The 21,012-nt window shown below is 43.7% G+C and overlaps 1 protein-coding gene and 1 long non-coding RNA gene across 7 annotated transcripts in view; one reads left to right on the top strand and one right to left on the bottom strand.

Moving 5' to 3' along the window:
- LOC119175694 (uncharacterized) overlaps nt 1–21,012 on the bottom strand; it is an 82,022-nt gene that overhangs the window by 16,858 nt on the left and 44,152 nt on the right. The window lies entirely within an intron of this gene.
- LOC119175695 (uncharacterized) lies at nt 9,849–11,784 on the top strand. The gene is made up of 2 exons (XR_005110337.2): nt 9,849–10,292; nt 11,636–11,784. It is a non-coding gene; the product is annotated as an uncharacterized LOC119175695 (long non-coding RNA).

Genomic DNA, 21,012 nt, shown 5'->3' with positions numbered 1-21,012 from the left:
AAGTTTTTTTACCAATTAAATACCTAGCATTTGAAAGACACTTCCTTTCTTTATGTATATACATAGAACTGCTGGCATATGCTTTTATAACACTTCGGCAAAAGTGGCATACTTATTACATACCAGATGTAATTGGCCTTGAAAGGAATGACTTTCACAGTTTTTGTGAAACACTTGTTTGGAATGTTTTTGGTAGCACATGCACAGTGCATGCAGGTGTAGTATTGAATATTACTTATTTTAGCAGGGAATAACAGCGCTGTTCATGAAACAGAGAGAAGGCAATGGGACGCACATGCTGTGTCTGTAAATTTCACCACATCTTTTCTGTATATAGTGCTGATCATAAATTCATGGCTAAATTATGTCTATGCAAATGCAGCCTAATAATTGAGACACTTGATTAATGTGACTTAGCAAACATTGCCTTAACTTGATGCAGCATATTTTGGCTCTATTATGAGTCACAAGAATGCTTGGCATTGACACACGCTAAAGAATGACTGGTATATATATCATAACAAAAGGGAATGGCTACATTGAGGACAGCTTAGGTGTAACATTGCTTGTAACCTTGGTCTCTGGTTTGATCTCTTTCCCTGTTGAAACAACAACATATGTATACTCTGTTCTTTGTCCAAATAACCCAATTAGCAATTAGTCACTAAATCCATAGTCGTTCTTGCGATGTACTTATACTGTAGAAAAGAGAGCATAAATCTATACTCGTTCTTGCGATGTACTTATACTGTAGAAAAGGAAGCATTTCTTTGCTGTGTTTTATACATGGCTACAGCAGTACAGGAGCAATGCATACACCCCTGGCATCAACAAAGCCATAGAGGAAACCAGGGTATGAATATTGCTTTATTTTAAATACACAAAATTGTGATATCCTATTACATATGAGTGCTAGGTCTTCAGAATCCTTTGTCCTTTTTTCTTCAGATTTAGAATTTCTGGCATGTTTTTAACTTCCTGCAAGAGTGGTATACTCATTTTCTGTTTTTTAAAGACGATAGTCTTTCTTGGGGACCTTCGACGTAAGAATTTTTGTCTGTCTGTCTGTACATTTGTCTGTTTGTCCACTCTTAATGGCATCAAATACTTGAAACAGTTGACCCCTTCCGCAGCGCCCACCTATGTTGCTCAAGATTGAGCGTTCATGCTTGTGCAATCGCTAATTAAAAAGCAATTATTGTGCATGTCTAGGGCACCATAACAACACGTATATATTCTGTATGTGAGCCTTTTACTAGAAAAGGCATACATAGGTAATTTTAAGGACTGTACCGCTTATCACGGTGCGCTGACCATGCAACGCTGCCATGGAAACACGAGTGTTTCCAACTCTTTGCTAAAACAAGACGGTAGTGGCACCTACCTGTCGCCTTGTGTTCTACACCTTATAACCTCTGAGATGGGCGCGCACACCGGTCTCGGAGCCACACGCTTTGTTTTTAAAAAAACTGCCAGATGGCGCGTATGTCTCAAGTGTGACATGACTTGATGCGCTCGTTCACCTCCACTGCACGCTCGAGGCACTTGACGCAGCGCCTCCAGAATACCATTCACGGATTTCCTTGCGCAGAACATCAAATAAATGTCTTGTTCACTCTCTCCACATGCAAGACTATCGTCTTTTGATGACATTTGCAGATTACATGCAGATACAGGGCCAGTTTTTCGTTATAGAAGCTACACATACCAAAGTGGAGCTCCTGCTCCTATATTAGACTCTGAAATTAATAACTCCCTCATTTATTGTATGGAGCACTTTTTCACAATACAGTCGCCGACCGTTTATTCGGACTCGACGGGAACCGCCGAAAAGTCCGAATAATCGGGAGTCCGAAAAAACGGATGCACTCGAAAAAAAAGCACTTTTATTGGCCCGATCGCCCGAAAAAACTGTCTATGCGCGTCTGCATACACGCACGCTTACGCGCGACCACGTCGGCCTGTACCTCTGCGAGTGTCTGGCCGTCGCTGTAGACAGACAACAGCATCGATATGGCCTGCGCTAAGTCCGCATTTGATGGCTGTGGTGCGGGCGGCGCGTCATCGTCGGAGTCACTGTCCGCCAGCGCCGGCTCGCAGACCTGACGGACGATCTCGTCATCGTCCAACTCTGCGCAAGGCAAAACGGCACTGTCGAAGTTGGCGAACTCTTCAAACGTACCCGCCCCCACATCGACCCCGCTAGCACGAAGGTCGTCCAAAATGTCCGCTGCTGCGGTAGGCGGACTCTCAACCGCGGGGTTCTGGCCTGTGGCACTGTCCTCCTCAATCCCAGTAATAAATCCTGCGTGGCGAAAGCAGTTGTGGATCGTTTCCTGAGTCACTGACTTCCAGGCATCGGACAACATGCTGATGGCCGTCAGAACATCCACGACGTAGTTTTTGTTATTGTCGACGCATAACAGCACACGATTCAGGAGGCGCGACCGGTAATGAACTTTCAAGTTTTTGATCACGCCCTGGTCCATGGGCTGCAACACGCTTGTCGTGTTAGGCGGCAAAAACTCCACTGTCATAGCCTTAAAGTTGTCGATATGCCCATGGGCACCGCAGTTGTCGACGAACATCAGCACCTTGCGATTTTGCTGTTCGTACCGGCGGTCGAGCTTGCGAAGGTACTGTTCGAAGAGGTTTTGCGTAATCCACGCCTTCGAATTCGCTTCATACCACACAGGGAGTGATTTGACGCCTTTAAAACATCTTGGATTTTTTGATTTCCCTATCACGAGGAGCGGAAGTTTCTCCGTCCCCGTCATGTTGCCTCCCACAACAACTGTCAGTCGCTCCTTGCTATGCTTCCCCCCATGACAGGGTTCGCCAGACAAAGCTAGCGTCTTGTCGGGCAGCATCTTATAGAAAAGTCCAGTCTCGTCACAATTAAAGACGTTTTCTGGCGGATACTGGCGCAGCAGTGCGCACAGCTTGTCGGCGCGGTAGTTGGTCACGAGCGTTTGGTCGACGGAACCACTCTCGCCGCACATTCGCTTGAAGGCCAGGTCGTACCTTTTCTTAAAGTTGCGCAACCACCCGTCACTGAACTTGCAGCCGGTAATACCCATGCGCAGGGCGAGCGTCTCTGCTTTCTGTCTCAGCAGATCGCCAGACACGGGTATTTTCCTAGCCACCGTGGCACTCAACCACATGTTCAGCGCTTCTTCAAGCTGCGGGTGGCTGCCGTCCCGGAAATTTTTCTGCGTACCCGCAGACGCTTTCTCAGCTGCCTCCAGGATCTTAGCCTTCTGCTTGAGGTAGTCCGAGACGGTTTGCTTGGAAATGGAAAATTCCCGAGCAACTTCAGACTGAGGTCGGCCGCCTTCTACCTGGCGAATTATCTCCGCTTTCTTCGCCATCGTGAGCGTCTTGTAGCTCCCACGTTGGCCGCGTTTCTTCACTCCCGACGGCGCAGCAACGGGTGGCGTCGGAGCCATTTCAGCACGCCACGGAACACACAAGAGAGCGATAACACAGAAACAAGACGAATCAGGCCTACCCGCAGAAGCAACTGACTGACACCACTGACACGCTGACACAAACGCCAAACCACGCCAAACGCCACAGCGAACAGACTCCGTAAGTGGCTTGGCTTGGCCGCTCGACTGGCTAAAACCGAAAAAAAACGTGTCGCCAAACATAGCCTTTGAGATCGGCAATGGCGATTTCTGCGTGCATTTTGACACTGGCCCGACGTCCATCCATAGCTAGTGCAGCATATCAGTGCTGGCAACCTAGCAAACGTATTGTTAACGTCCCTATCAGCGTGTCATGGCGTACGGCGACGCATCCGGTCAGTCAAACTGAGTCCGAATAATCGAACGGCGCACAGCGGGGCGTCCGAATTTTCGGTCGTGAGTTTACATTAGGTTCAATGGGGCGAGTGGCGGTGCCACGAAGATGTCCGAATAAACGGGCATGTCCGAATTTTCGGCGTCCGAATAAACGGTCGGCGACTGTATGCTTAGTAGCACACACTGAGGGTGTACTACTGAACACATCTATTTTAGGGGAGAATCGTGCAGCACTGTAGATAAATTAGAGAGAAGACGACAGACGCAACATGGGTCTGCCATTTTCACTTTATCTTTTAACTATAGTGCTGTTCGATTTCTTTCTCATAAAGAAACTGCATGGCATAATTCAGTCTTAGTAAATGCAGCACATTCCCATCTTGATACAGGCTACTGTACATAATTTTTGTAGAGCAGGCAGTGCTGCAAAAAAAAAAAAAAGAAGCTTGATTGAAGCTGTACACGCAGGATCTTTTTTCCCCATTGTGTATCGGGAGATGCTCAGCATAGACACATTATAGGAATGACTGGAGAAATTAGTCATACCGATAAAAAATATTTATACTCGGCAGGGTATTGATACAGTATTGTGTGTTACCTTGGAACTGGTTTTTATCTGTTTCTTAGTTGATGCAACTACATAATGCATGTAATGTGGAAAAAGCTCTGCAAGCAATTTGTCACCTGTGTTGTAATTCGCACAGAGATTACTTCATCGTACATTTACCATACAGCAGAAAGTTTGTTTTTATTTGCTGGATTGCATAAAAAATGGCTAGAAATATACATGAACTGTGCATGCATGAGTGGCATCGACAAAACCACACAGGAGACAAAATTAAGAACATCAGTTTATTTTAAGGCACACAAAAATGTCACATTTTACTTTGATGCTGACAGGTAAAAGGTCGACGAATCCAACTTTTGTCATACATACTGTGAACAAATTACAAAATTCTTCGTTGCTGCAAACTCGTTCAGCAAGAAGGCAAGAGCCAGTGATTTGTGCAACATGGTGATCATATGAAATAAAACACACTGATTAGAGGCTCGTTACAAGCCACTTCATGGTTGTTTTCCAAGAACAGATGCTTTCTTAGCCCCTTTGCCATAGCAAGAATGCAGTTCTAGACAAGGCACCCAACATGTGGGGCTTTAAATGTACGAGTGTTGTTTGGGTGCATTGGAGACCACTTGATATACAAGAGGACAATAAATCTATCTGTGATAGAATACAGTGTATACCATAGTATGAATGACAATGCACCTTCTCCTGCTCCCTGCAGCAAGGTGAAGCACGACAAAAATCTTTCCTTTAAAGTTGAATACATGTGGTAATCAAGCTTTCGGAATTGAGACATTGTAAGACACTGAATTCGTGTATTAAGTACCCTCTTGCAAAGGGAATAATATGTACTGGAGCAACACGGCGCCAGCTATGTGCCAGCGTGAAAAAAGACAACGTTCATTTGGTTCATGCTTGCCGGGTTTCTGCCTGAACCAGCTCGTTGTGGCTAACACTTCATCAATAACAATAACAACTCTTCGTAGGTGTACTCGCTTGTTGCATTGTAAACAAGTTGTAAAGATGTGACTACCGTGGCCGAGATCAAACTCCCGAACTTTGGGTCGGAAGGCGAGCACCTTAGCCCCCTGATCCACCCTGGTGGACGCAACTTGAAGCAGTCGTGTGGCTCTGGGGTTGAAAAATTGGCTACTTCACAAAAGCCTAAGTTCACTTTTGGCTTTAACTGTGATTTTCATTCTGTATGGTCTAGAAATATTTTAATCTCTGGCATTGTCATTAATTAATAACAGGCAATGGATTTTTTTATATAAGCTTTTTAAAATTATCGTGGTAAAATTTCCAATGTCTGTTTTAGTGATACTTGAGAATAAAGCCTTACTTTGGGCTTATAACCTGCAGGACACGCGCAGATTTCATGGGTCATGGGTATGCACCAGATGTGTATGGGAAAGGGTTTCATGATCTACGTGACAGGTATTTCATGTCATTCAAGCCATGACGCATGTCATATTTGTCATACACTCATATGCCAGTTTTGGTACGTACTAGTAAAAGAGGTGATCACCCGAGCACCCAGACATAGGCAGCTAGATAGATGAATAGATCCAAACGATCAAAATACCTTTATTTCACTAAAAAGTGCTTTGATACTCGGATGGCACACACACACTTAGGACCAAAATGGAAGATCATTTGGAACATAGTAAAAGATTGGGCATGTGACAACCTTTTTCATATATTAAGAGTGGAGCTGTTTATTCTGAGCAGTGGTTTGCGATGGGAGAATAGAAATAACTATCATCATAAACGGGCACATGCTCTCTTTGGCCTCTTGTTCATCTTTGTCCTGCTGCGCTTCGCTCCCAGTTTACATGCACCGATACGTCCGGCATGGGATGCATTAATGAGTGCAAAAAGAATGAAATGTTGGCAAAAAAAAAATTCTCAATGAGACGGCATTCGAATCTATGTACTGACAATCCAAAAACAACCAGTCGGTTATACGAGCACAATATTATATGCACTATGGAGTGCGATGGTACCGGAAGTTGTTATATGCACGACGATGCATGCAGTGCTATGTCGAGAAAGTGCTTGCAGTCAAAATCCTGCTCCGAAGCGCGTCGAGGCAGCCAACAGCAGATGATGCACACGTAGATATTTACACGCACTACGAAAGATCAACACCTCGCTACTGTAAGTGGTGCTTGAAGCTACGCAAGCGAGCGCTCGTCTTCATTTGTGTTTGTCCCGAGTTCGCACATTCATCAAGCCGAGTAAACTTAACACTTGTATACTTTTACATTCAGCCCTGACCACACCAAGTTTTTGCCTAACATGTTTTTCAAACGCGAACATATCAACAAACCGGGCTATACTTGCTCGGCGAGGCGTTGTGGCGCCGGCTATGAGAATCCGGCCACTGGCTTCAGGCGTCCGGCCACCACCACCTAGACCGACGTGGCGGCGTAATGTACCCGCAGAATTATCTGGAGATCTTACGTTGGCGCGGGTACAAGAACGTAACCTAGCACACTACGGCGAAAGTTTTTCGGGTTACCAGCACATGTGATAGCTTGCCACCGCGTGCATTAGCCTGCATTTTGTTCTGACCTTCGCTCGTGGAAACCTCGCCTTGGTGTCATATCAAGTGCCCATGTGGACACTCGTAGTAGAACCGTGACGATAAAAATGTGAGAGAGATTTCAGTCTTTTACAGCTCTTGAAAATGTGTTTCTTCGTTTGAAGTGATTATAAATACTTTGTTAAGAAATCAACCAAGTCAGTCGACGTAGTCAACGTGCATCTCTCATCGGCAGCGGCGAAGTTGAAGCGTGAGTTCGCTAACGTGACTTGTACTTCCTCAAGTGTAATTCCAGAGATTGACAATTTATTGCGGGCTTGCTGGGCTGTTAACCTTATATTACTGGGAAATTTGAAGGTCACGGTCGTGTTACACACCAGCAAGATAAATGGAGCGATATATAGTGTAAATTACTGGCTATAAGTTAATCCTTTTAATCTAAGACAGCTACGCGAGTAAAACTTGCGACACGTTACTAGTTATGCGAACGTTACTTGCGAACGTTACTAGTAATTAACGGTACCGACGCTACATTCCGCCGACGGCGAGTTTGCAGGTCGCTCTGAGCGAACGGCGGGGTTATCGTCACGGGCGCCCTAGCCTATATCACCGAGCAAGTCGAGCCCCAATCGTCAATTTTCAGCATTTAGGAACTTGGGACAAGGACAGAAGGCACACGAGACAAGCACTCATCTCGTAGCTTTAAGCACCCGTTACAGTGTGTATAAATCTCTAAATATCCACGTGTGCGTCATGTCTTGTCAGCTGCCTCAGCGTGCTTTTACAGAACACCTTTACACTGGTGCCACAGTTTCCAACCGCAACCGCTTTCTCGACGTGGCGCTGCATGCATCGTAGTGCATATAACCATTTCCGGTGCCGCCGCACTCGGTAATGCATATAACATCGTTTTTTTTTTTTGTCTCTGTGATTTTATGCTTCACTTCGATTTTTTTGTTTTTAGCATAAGCATGTTTTTATCTCTGGTGTAGGTAACACAGTTGGGAGTTTAGATAAATTTCAATTGGATGTCGGCGCTAATTCTCGTCTCACTTGTGCTGCTATGTTTAGCGCTAAGCAGTTTGAAGTAAGAAATACCACCTAGCCCGCAGCCACATATGTTGCTCCATGTGCAGAAACTGTGAGGTGCTAGTCACACGCTCAAAGTCGAATGTTTTTTCGTCGCTTGTGCAGCCATGGAAGCGAATAGCGAGGCTTGATTGAGCTTGCGGGTGTCACATGGGCATTTTCCATTGAAAGTAAATTTCTGGACCGTGATTGACTCATCTCCGCATCTAACGTAATCAGGTAACTTGGACCGGATAGCCATCGAAATTACATCTGATACCTGTACTTTGAAATCAGAAATGGTCGGCAGCTTTTCAGAATGATGTATGGGCTAAAGTGCCACGCTTTTAACAGCTCAGCTAATACGAGTTCAGTGCTACTACACTTGTAAAATAAAGTATACGACGTACAAGCGCAAGAATCCAAAAAGGTTGCCGAACGGCCGTGAAAACCGCAAAACTACAAGCACATCCAGCAAAACTGGCAACACGTACGGACTACCACACCATCACCACCGCACACACAACAGAAGTAAATATCACGGATGTCAAAGAGCACTGAAACAGTTTGACGAGTCCTAGACATCGTGGCCTTCACCGAAGCTCAGGCGAACAACAAAATTCAGCTGTTCCAAATGCGAACACAATCTAACTATTCACGTTCACAAAGCACATCACAAACACAATCACAGTGTGCGCCAACGACGTGAACACCGAGCCGACCACAAACACGCAAAAAATACACCCGATGTGCCTTCATCAACAGAAAAGCTTCTATAGGTTGCCTGAACCGGCCTTGTAAACTTTAAGAAAAAGCAGCAATGTTCCACGATGCCCAGATCCAAGCCAAGTTGGGTGAAAGAAGCCAAGTTGGGTGAAAATCGCAGGGCCTCGTCAGTCAGCCACAAATTGATTGATTGATATGTGGGGTTTAACGTCCCAAAACCACTATATGATTATGAGAGACGCCGTAGTGGAGGGCTCCAGAAATTTAGACCACCTGGGGTTCTTTAACGTGCACCCAAATCTGAGCACACGGGCCTACAACATCTCCGCCTCCATCGGAAATGCAGCCGCCGCAGCCGGGATTCGAACCCGCGCCCTGCGGGTCAGCAGCCGAGTACCTTAGCCACTAGACCACCGCGGCGGGGTCAGCCACAAATAGAAAACTGACTTTTTAATTAGAGTACAAGTATTGGCTTCGGAGTGTTTTGTACAGGCTTGGTTATTCAAGAAAGGTCGGCGGGACACGTGTTTCAGGCCTCTGATCCGCAGCCAGTGCCGAGTGTTGTTCTCGCGTGATAACAATGTGACAAAAAAATCGAGGCAGATTTGCAATAGTGGTGCCAAGCCTCAAATAAGTGATACTGAATAACCCTCTTTATTTTTGTTATTAGTCTTTTTTCTTCCTCTTTTTTTTTATCTGTTATTTCTGTATTCTTTCTTACAATTTATTTTTTTCTTTATTTTAGATTCCATTCTATTTCTCTTTTTTCACCTTTCTCCCTCAATTTTTGATTCTGTTTCTTTCTCATTCTTTCTATGCGACACCTTGCTCTCTCCCCACCTTTTTCCCTGTTCCTCACTCTCACTTATCTTTCCAACCCCCTTGCACACTAAAAAAAAAAGCTATAATATATTAAATTCTGCTAGCGTGCCTGTATAACCGACTCGTTTTTTTTTTTTTTCGGATTGTCAGTACATAGAGTCGAATGCCGTCTCATTGAGAATTTTTTCTTGCCAACATTTAGTTTTTTTTGCGCTCATTAATGCATCCCATGTCGGACGTATCGGCGCATGTGTACTGGGAGCGAAGCACAGCAGGACAAAGATGAACAAGAGGCCAAAGAGAGCATGTGCCCATTCATGATGATAGTTATTTCTGTTCTCCCATCACACACCACTGCTCTGCTTAAACAGCTCCACTCTTGAAATATGGGAAAGGTTGTCACATGCACAATCTTTTACTATGTTCTAAATGATCTTCCAATTTGGTCTTGATAAGTGTGTGTGCACCATCCGAGTATCAAAGCATATTTAGCAAAGTAACGGTAAAGACAAAGAGAAAAAAAAAGGTAAAGAGAAAAAGAGACACTGCGCTGTCATGTGATGCGACAACAACCAGCACAAGAGGAAGAGATTGCTGAGCTCTGCCTGTGAAGTTCACAGCGCATCGCGGGAATCGTGTCGGTGCGGTGTTTTGCGATTGCACAAATTTCCGTCTACAACGAAAAACGCCGAGCTCTACCGCCTTAGGATATAATCGCAATCAGCAGGAAAAACTACGAGCCCTGTGAAGTGTACGAGTAAGTAAACTTATTGTGTTTATTCAAGCGTGACTCCAGCTGTTTCACTTTATAGCAGCGATTTGTGCGGAGTATGCCTGTAGTATGAGGCACAAAACTATTGCCGTACTCTTTCGCAGGCCGCATGTAGGGTATACGTATTACGACTCACGCATGGATGCATGCACCGCGCATGTTTAGTACAACCATAGGGGCCTACTATCACGATGCGTGAATGGCGTGGAAAGCATCACTTACGACCCTGTCGAACTGCGACATGTCTTAACTGTCACTAGGCGAATTTACATGTGCTTTCGGCCGGCGTCACCCTAGCATTTTAAAATCCTGTTCTGGTTGGCCCTTTTGCACCACGTGTGTGTTCCGAGTGCTCAGCAGGACTGGCGATTGATACACATGCGGTGCATGAGCTAAGTTGGAACCAGGTTTTAATGCTACGTTGACGCCGGCTTACAGCACAAATTCTGCCTTGTTACAGCCAAGGCACACCGCAATTTGACTGAGTCGAAAGCAATGCTTTCGGCTGTTCATGTTTCTTTCAATCGCAATAGTACATACCTGAGGAGGCTGCTTCCGTAGTCTGCAATGCACGTGCTGCAGACATTCCCGACTGTCGAGAAAGGTCTCCTTGACGTTTCACACGACATCAGCATAAACTTCCAGCACAGGAACAGCGCAAAACATGCTTACAGCCGAACTCAAGTTGTGAAGTTTCGCGTTTGATTTGCAGAGCGTCTCCTCGCCTGGCAGTTGAGAGTGTTGCTTCATTGCGCTTGCAACAGACTGAGCCACGCACCTTTAAGTATGGCAGCAAGCACTGAGCTCGCTGTTTTCTTGTGTATAAAAAAAGCTGGTTTCCTCGATCTCTTACCTGTCAGGACCAAAGTAGAATGACATTCTTGTGCACCTTAAAATAAACTGATATTCATAACTCTGTTTCCTGTGTGGTTTTTTTGATGCCACACATGCATGCACAGTCCATGTACAGTTGTAGCCCTGTTTTATGCAATGCAGCAAAGAAAAACAAACTTTCTGCTGTACGGTAAATGTACGATGAAGCAAGCCTTGTGCGAATTACAACTCGGTTGAAAAATTGTTAGTGGAGTTTTTTCCATGTTACACCTAATTATGTGGTTGCATCAACAAAGAAACAGATAAAAACTATTTCCAAAATAATGCACAATGCTGCATTAATGCCCTGCTAAGTATAATTATTTTCCATTGGTATGACTAATTTCTCCAGTCATTTTTTATAATGCGTCTATGCTGAGCATCTTCTGATACACAATGGGGAAAAAACATCCTGCATTTCCAGCTTGAATCAACTTTTATTTTTTTTTTTGCAGCCCTGCCTGCTCTACAAAAATTATGTACAGAAGCCTGCTTCAAGATGGGACTGCACTGCATTTGCCAAGACTGAATTATGCCATGCAGTTTCTTTATGAGAAATAAATCAAATAGCACCATATTTAAAAGATAAAGTGAAAATGGCAGACCCATGTATCTGTTGCCTTCTCTCTCATTTATTTACAGTGCTGCACGATTCCACCCTAAAATAAATGTATAGTACACGCTGAGTGTGTGCTACTAAGAACATTGCGAAAAAGTGCTCCACACAATAAGTGATGGAGTTATTGATTTCAGAGTTAAGAATAGGGGCAGAAGCTTCACTCTGGTATGTCTAGGTTCTATAACAAAAAAAACATGAAATGAGTATACCACTCTTGCAGGAAGTTAAAAGCACTACAGCAATGTTAAAGCTGGAGAAGAAAGGACAAAGAATTTCGAAGACCTAGCACCCATAGGTAATAGGATATCACAATTTTCTGTATTTAAAATAAAGCAATATTCATACCCTGGTTTCCTCTATGGCTTTGTTGATGCCACGGGTGTATGCATTGCCCCTTTACTGCTGTAACGATGTATGAAACACGGCAAAGTAAATCACCTTCTTCTCTACAGTATAAGTATGTCCCAGGAATAAGTATGAATTTGATGACTAATTGCTAATTGCATTATTTTGAATAAAGAACAGAGCATATGTGGTTGTTTCAACAGGGAACCGGATAAAACCAGAGACCAAGGTTACAATACAAGCAATGTTGCACCTATGCTGTCCTCATTGTACTTATTTCCTTTTGTTACGATTTATATACCAGTCATTCTTTAGCATGTGTCTCTGCCAAGCAATCTTGTGACTCGTAATAGAGCCAAAACATACTGCGTCAGGTTAGGGCAATGTTTGCTGGGTCACATTGATCAAGTGTCTCAATTATTAGCCTGCATTTGCATGGACTTGATTAAGCCATGCATTTATGAGGACAACATTGATCAACACTCAATGAAGAAAAGGTTGGGTAAAAATTACAGACACAGCATGTGCATCGACAGCGCTGTTATTCCCTCCTAAAAAAAGTAGTATTCCACACCTGCATGCACTGAGCAAGTGCCACCAAGCACATTTCAAACAAGTGCTTCACAAAAACTATGGAAGTCATTCCTTTTAGAGCCAATTACTTCTGGTATAATTAAGTATGCCACTTTTGCCAAAAAGTTATAAAAGCATATGCAAGCAATTCTAAAGCTAGACAGAGCCCCGCCACGGTGATCTAGTGGCTAAAGTACTCGGCTGCTGACCCGCAGGTCATGAGATTAAATCCCAGCTGTGGCGGCTGCATTTCCGATGGAGGCGGAAATGTTGTAGGCTCGTGTTCTTAGATTTTGGTGCACGTTAAAGAACCCCAGGTGGTGAAAATTTCCGGAGCCCTTCACTATGGCGTCTTTCATAATCATATGGTGGTTTCGGGGCGTTAAACACCACATATCAATCATCAAAGCTAGACAAAAAAGAAATGTCTTTCAAATTCTAGGTATTTAATTTTTTAAAAACTTGAAATATACCTTTCTGAAAGAATCTGACTTACAGTGAATTAGTACTGTTTAGCTATCGTACTGCAGATGATTTTAAGTATGGTCACATATATCGCTTACCGTGCAGTGCACATACATGTGCATCGTCACTGCACAACAAAGGTCATTGCAGTTCATGAATCAGGAAACCAAGTTCTTTTTTTAATTGGAGGTACATAAACTTCATGCTTAGTACATATTGAATTCTCTCGAGAGAACCCAAGATGCACTATGCACATTGCACCCGGACATATATATTGTTGCAAGATGTACTTGTACTGCAAATGAAACAAGTTGTGCAAGGAATACGTACAGACGATAATTAACAGCAACATGTTGTGAAACCAACGTGACTATCACAACTGTATTAGGTATAACAGACGAGTTTACTGTATAACTTATGTTTATGGTTGATTTTTCCAGCCGGTGTATAAAAGTTGATGAGTCAATGAAAGAGATTTGGTTGTATACAGCAGTGGTGATATTCCACCCTCGCTTATTTCTAACTTTTATACGATCGGGTTGGACCGATGAAAAATTGATCGGCGCAAGCAGCGCCAGAATTTTCGAGAAACTTCTAGGTTGTTGTAGACTATTAGCGTGTACTACACGCACAAACACAGTTTTCATTACTGTGCTAGCTCCCAATCCAAGCCTCCGCGGTAATGCTAGTTCAGTTCCACTGATGGTAAGATTATTGGTGGTCGCGATGGCCATAATCCATATTAGTATACGTGTGATCGAGTGAACTTGGTTTTATGTGCGCAAGTCTACTCGATTTAGGAGTTTCTTCTTTAAACAGCTGATATGGCTACTTTTCTCATAAAATGGCGTACCATCATAAACAAACATGACAATAGATACTGCACGACTTAGATTGTCAGATGAGAAGCGGTTCTGAATGCCTGATGAAAGATATGCACCTAACTACGTACTGGACGCAAAGCGTGTGAGCTGAAGCAGCTGAAGTGCATTAGCGGGCTAGTTTGTTTATCATACTTGTATGCGCGATAGCTTGTGATAACCACGTCATGTCACCACGAATTCGGTATCTAGAGATAATGTTGACTCTGGTCTACTCGTTCAAGTCAAAACTGCGCCATTGTTGCCAGAGTTGAAAACGGTGGAAACGAAAACATGTGCGTTACTTAGCCCTGAATTGTCATGTTACAATCCGTGCATTTGTGTGTGCATTCACACCTGTAAAAGCACATGGAGATATCAATTTGATATGCAAGAGGTGTTAATTCCTATTAGTCTGCTTGCCATGAGCAACCCAAGAGGTCCAATACCTTCCGTTACATATATAGCTAGATTTTTTATAGGCACACCTCCGATCAATGATCGTACACTAAGGATGTTTATTCTGTGCGGGTGTATGTGTGTGTGTTCTTTTCTGTCCACATTCAATCGCGCTTTTCAAACTTAGTGGGAGCTTGCGCAAGAAGCTTTTACAAGTTGAATACATCAGGAAGTGTCGCTCTCGTTATGCTCACAGCAAGCATGCTTTACCGCAAAGCAAATATGCTTCACCGTGTGACATTTTTTGTGCTGCAGTGAAGCCAAATAAACACTACGTTGTCTTCGTCCCTTCCCCATATGTGTGGATATGTGTATAACGACCACGAATGTATTTTATGATTGTGAGAATATCTGTAGCTCCATCCCCGTTTTCTATCTGGATAAGAGAAGTTTATTTTGAGTTTGAATTAAGATATCTTTTGCGTTTGCGTGCACCTATTTCAATGCCTAAATAATGACTGCCATTTTATTAATTTATATGTACACCTATAAGCGAGCAGGGCTTATTGGTCAACTAGAGGATGAGTACGTAACATTATCAAAAAAAAATTAGAGCATAACTGGTAACATATGTGCAGGGGGAAAAAAGTGCACGCATATATGCAAAAAACCCTGATAGACTATGTATAAATAAAAGAATACTCTGATAAATCAAACTGATTTACACATATATTTTAACATGATTTATAGTACATATAATTAAATAATAAGTGCATAACACCACTGCACTAGTTAATAAGAATTATGCAGTACAAGTACGAATAGTCATGTAAATCTGTGCCAGCATATGCACATTAAAAATTCATTGTGAAACATTGCGACACATGAATTTCTTGATAAATCCTAGGGAAAATTATTGACTTTTGCCCGAATGCTGCATGCAAATGACACGTTGCTTCAGGTTACGTACTGAGGAAAGTGAATGCAAATAAATGAATGAGTGCATATAACACTCAGTTTAAAACAACTAAGGCATATATCTTTTATTTTCAATCTTGGAAATTGAGCATGTTGTGGAAGAGAACCTAAAGAATCGCGGCTTAGATTGCGACTGCAGCTCATGCAAAATTCTAAACAAACTGCATGCATGAGTATTAATCGAAGGTGTGTTTGTCAAAAGTTAGCTATATATATGACAAAATCAGTGTCGAACCTCTTGGATGTGGCTCTTGACAAGCATGTCAATAGGAATTAACACCTCGTGCACATAAAAGTGATATTTGCATGCGTATCTTCAAGTGTGAATCCACATAAAGATAGTTGTACAGCACTCCGTCGGATTGAAACAGGACAGTTAAGGGCTAAGTAATGCACATACTTTTGTTTCCACCATTTTCACTTCGGGTCAAATCGGTGTAATTTTAACTCCAGTCCATAGAACAGAGTCAGCATTATTTTCATGGACCAAATTCGAGGTGATGTCACGAATGTGGTTACCTCGAGCTATTGCGCATATAAATATGATAAACAAACTAGGCGGCCAATGCATCCAGTCACTGTACGATGTTTAATAGGTGGTGACAGTCCCCAGTCCACTGAGTTGACTGATTGGGACCCTTTGGAATACGCGTCGTTATCCCGTAGGCTCGGGTTCAGACTACTCGTGCCGTGGGCGCAAATAGTCTGAAAAACTTCTACTAAATTGTTTTAAAAATTCTGGTACGGCCATAGTGGTCGAGGGCCTAAAAATGAGTGTGCCCAGCTCTCTGAACATACATTCGTGCGTACAACATTTGTCCACATGTTTAATGTCATTTAGTGCGTTTTTTAAATACACCACAGTCACCTTTCTTCAATCATATATGTAAGTCTCAAACAGTAAATTATGTTGTTGTACAATATTTTTATACACTAAAAGAAGTCGGCACTTTTTCAGCTATTTTTTTGCTGTCACCCTATATGGATGAAGTCCCCCCTCCCCCCTAGAAATTCACTTACTTTCCAGTTTCAGTAAAAACAAAACCGGTGTTTATCTATTTTTTATCTGTGAAAGGGATTGATACTAGTTTGTTAGTTGCTTACAAGGGTGTCATTTTACGCCTAAAAATGAAGCACCCATAAGCAGGAAAACCTGCGGGGTGCAAACCGCACGTACTACATACCTAGGCATCGAACACTTGTTTATGTAACACTACCGATTGTGCAGCTGTATGAGGCTTGAGTAGTGCCACACAGGCTCTTTTAATTTGATTCGTGTTTCTCAACCATGAACGGCTCACTTCTGCATTTTGCAATCACGATCAGAATCTCAATCGAAATTACATCATGTAACACTTGCATGGCGTAACCGAGAGAGAAAATCAGCCTGGTTGACCAATAGAATGGCTGTAATGCCACTCATTGATTAATTGATACATTCGATGAGCACACGGCAAAACAGTCAAAAGCAAGTTACCAAAGCATACGATCAAGCACAGTGAAAAACATACTTTCACATTCAATAAAATTTGTACAGCGAACGCTGCCACCTCACAAGAAAAAAAAAGATCAAATTATAGCAATCACAAAAGTAACGCTGAAGCACGTAGTGACTGTGCAAGTATGGTCACTAATGCAAGGGAGAGCAAGTTCAAGTGCTGCCAACATTCTCCACGTTTGTCAAGCACATGGGCAACGATAAGCACAATTGCAGTGTCCGCGCCCACCACAAGGACATCGCAATTAGCACGCGTCGAGCACAACACAAATGTGTACTACGACTCGCGATCCTGTGCAGTTGATCCCACACACGCACGCATGCACACACACTACACGCCGAAAAAACCTGACGTTGCCTGACCCACTGTTAACCAAAAGCCACAGCACGCCACGCGCAAAAAAATATGCCCAGAGAACCAGATTACAGTGGCTTGAGTAAAGCAGATTTGACTCTGCAGAAAACTTCAGTTTGCCTGACCCACTGTTCTCCAAAAGCCATAGCTTTGTACAGATCTAAGCCAAGTTGGGTGAAAATAGCATTTTCGCTATTTACACCAGGTCGTAGCAGTCACTGCCGAAGATAAGGGCGCGCGAGAAATCGTCCAAGCATGCATGAGAGCCGCCGCTAGAGTTACTCTAAATGCTACCGTTAGAAAGCTATGCTAGGCAGATATGCTACCTAAAGGTAGCATATACAGTAGCTGTAGCCGCCGCACGCTCATTGCGCCATCTTGCTGATAATGCTGAACACACAATAGTTGCCCACAGAACACCTATATAATACTATTTGATTCCCCATGGCCTCCAAGATGGCGGGCGCGCGGTGAGTTTCTTAGGGTTTCTCTTCGGCCGTCCCAATCGCATAGAGAACGCGTGTTTCCAGAGGCGGGTGTCGCCCGATTTCTTCTCCGCACCGTGGGGCTCTTTCTTTGGGACGAAAAGGGTGCCGCGCTGCTGGCGTGGGGAGAAAAAAATAGTTTTGCACTTTTATGAAACTTTGTCTTCGCTTGGAAATGCCGGGTCAAGGAGTACGAAAGGCAAAGTCAACACTGAGCCGTTTTGTTTTCAAATGATGTTTTATTTTGCTGTAGATTGGCGCTGCCCATATTAGAGCAGTTAAAATTGCGATGCAGCTGCAAAAGACCGGTATGTGCTCGAAACTATACTTCAATGTTCGCGGGCTGTATAGTAGGGGTGGGGGGGCAGTAGCGAAGAAGAAAGAAAAATGGCAACCCGATTCACAAGCGAGATCAGAAGAGTGCCACAATCTACGTTCATGGAATACTTTTTACTCTCGATAGAATGGACTCTTCTTGCTCTCATTGAACTAATGCGCTGTTTTTCATTGTAACGCTATTTCGAGAATTTTCCCAGACGCCGTAATGTAATCACAGCTGTGCCACGACGTGGTTTTATTGCTTTTTAGAAGCATTCTTCGCTTCTTAGATTGGCACTCCTGCCGTCTAGCCGTGCTCGCCACTTCTGGTCTCCCCTATAGATGATGCACGTTCAGTGGGACTTCTCAACGAGGAGCAAAGCACTGTTCGGCGCGTGAGAGATAAATAAACGAAACGACGGCATATGCGCGCAGTGAATGATTAGGCTTCCCTAGTTTCTCTTTCCAACTACCTCCCGTCGTGCTGCAGAACCAGGAGACAACGAGGAGGTCTAGACTAAGCCTGGACTGAACATCACCGGCTCTGCGACGACCACAGGCTGGTTACAAGTGCGCTTTGGTCACTTATGGTCGCCCATTCGCACTGTGAGTTCTACGGTGTTGAAGAATGTAAGAACGAACATTGAGATCTTTCGCTTGTTGAAGAAGACCACCACACGCAGTTCTGTGTATCTGGTATGAAACACTGCGCGTTTTTCCCGGTAGTCTACCTCGACAAATACTTGGTTTTCTGAAAGACGCCGTTCGGCCGCGTGTGCGACCCATTAATTTGGATGTAGTAGAGATAACTGTAAATGAACACGATGCTGATATTGCCATTGTGCTACCAAAACATAATCAAAATACAGATGAAGAAAGAAGATAATAACTCAAGCACTTTCACTGCGAAGGACATAGGAAGTAAATGTAGGTCGGCTAATCGTTAGCCTTTCGCAATAATCTGGCAAAATTACTTATCGCAATAAGTGACACGATCAGGGCACTTGACTATCTATAACGTAAGTAGAATTCTGTTGACCACCTGATAAATATCGGTACGCAATAAAATAGTAGAACTGTCTCTAATAATAGGAGGACAATATGATTCAACGACAATAACTAGTCCAGTTTTCACCAACATATGCGTTTCCGGAAACGGGGAATGCTAAAATGCCTCTGCCACAGACGAAATAATACCTCCTTGCAATGATCTATATAAGAAAAATTCAGCAGTTGGCATGCTTTCATTCCCCACTTCAACCAAAATAAAAACAGTATCAGAAAAAAATATTTACCTTCAGTGCAGACAGGACATTTGTCGATAATATTTGCTTACATGCACGGAAAAAAAAAACATGCGCACGCTGAAATCCCGCGTGCTCTGCTTTCTGCCGTGGTCTCCGCTGCTCTTCACTGCTTTCTGCCGTGGTCTCCGCCACTCGAGGAACCCACATTAAACGCGCCCTCTCGTGGCAGCCAGGCACATGAGGTGATACTCGCTGGTTTTGCTGGGGAGCGCGGCGATTGGCACGGCCGGAAAGAACCATGCCGCGCGCCCGCAATTCCGCAAAGCGTGGTCCCCCCCCCCTTTCCCCCCCGAGATGCACGCCAACAGCGGTAAGTGGTAAATATAAGCCTTGCCGTTTGAAAATTGAATAAGGAGCTGCTCCTCAGTGGCTGAGTGGTCAGCACCTCGTATTCAGGAGGCAGAGGTCCCATGTATACATATACATATACAATGAGCGACGCCGACGCCGGCGGCAAAATCCAGCCGAGAGAATCCATATACTTGCTATCACAGTAAAAACAATTTGCGGCTATATGCGGTGGCAAGATCTGAACATTGTGCAACGTATTCAGCGCAGCAAAGCATTTCTGTGTGATGTCCTTCTCATTTTGTGCTTTTTATATGCTCAGCCTCTACCTTGCCTTGGAATAAAAACAGGCGGATACTCTGTCTCCTGTCTCTTTTATTGATATATAGATTGACCGCTCGTTCAAAAGAAAAACAAGCACGATGAATAAAGCCGTTGTGAATTAAGAATATCTGCATCTCTTTCTATTATAACTTAATCAAAATGAAGATTACGCCATGACCTCGATTCGCAAGAACAATTTTGAGCTATACAAAGTAAGAAATCGCTAAATAAAAACAACAAACTATAACCCTGCAACTTGGGCAAAAAAAAGTGGTTTGAAATCATTAACTTTCGCCATAGCCAAATCAACAAACGTTGACTGTGCACAGTAATCCAAAATTTGCGCCAGTTAAACCAAAATCGTAAGCGCAGGCTAGTTGCTCTCACCAACCATCAGGTGCACTAGGATCGATTGGGCCGAGGTCTATAGGAGTGTCCACTCTAACTTTTTTCTTTATGCGTTCAGTCCATACGTCCCTTCAAGTTCACGCAGTTTTTCTGTAGCACGTGCAGGATTTCGCAAGGCGTCGTCGATGCACGGTCGATCATCTGACATCACCACTCTTCGCACTACGGCAAAAAAATGAGGTACCGAACATTTACCAGTTCCTATCATTTGGGAAAGTACTTTGGAAATACATTCATTCAACATTCAATTGTTCATTCGGCAAAAGCGGCACGGGGTGTACGTCTGTGTGTCCTATCTTTTCCTATCCAAGTTCAGGGGTTGATCATTCTTCCGCAGCCATCTTAGATTGCACGGCACACCACCTATTGGCTGCGAGATCAAGCAGAGTCACCGCCTGGCGGCAGCTGCCTGAAGAGGCGAAGTGTGGATTGCTAGCTCTTTGTCGTCTGCTAGCCAAGTCATGTTTCTATGTGCACGTGCGTCATGCAAGTTTTCAAAGTGTAGTTTGTTCGGTCATATCAGCATGAGTGTAACTGTTTCTACGTATGCCTGAATCGACGTACGAAAGCATTTGGTCCTGCTGGGCTGCTATTGCATTGTAATAAGTTC

The sequence above is a fragment of the Rhipicephalus microplus genome, chromosome X, assembly GCF_043290135.1.
Source record: "Rhipicephalus microplus isolate Deutch F79 chromosome X, USDA_Rmic, whole genome shotgun sequence".
Lineage (NCBI taxonomy): Eukaryota > Metazoa > Arthropoda > Arachnida > Ixodida > Ixodidae > Rhipicephalus > Rhipicephalus microplus.
The sequence above is the reverse complement of the archived record's forward strand: the minus strand, read 5'-3'. Positions and strand labels throughout refer to the sequence as shown.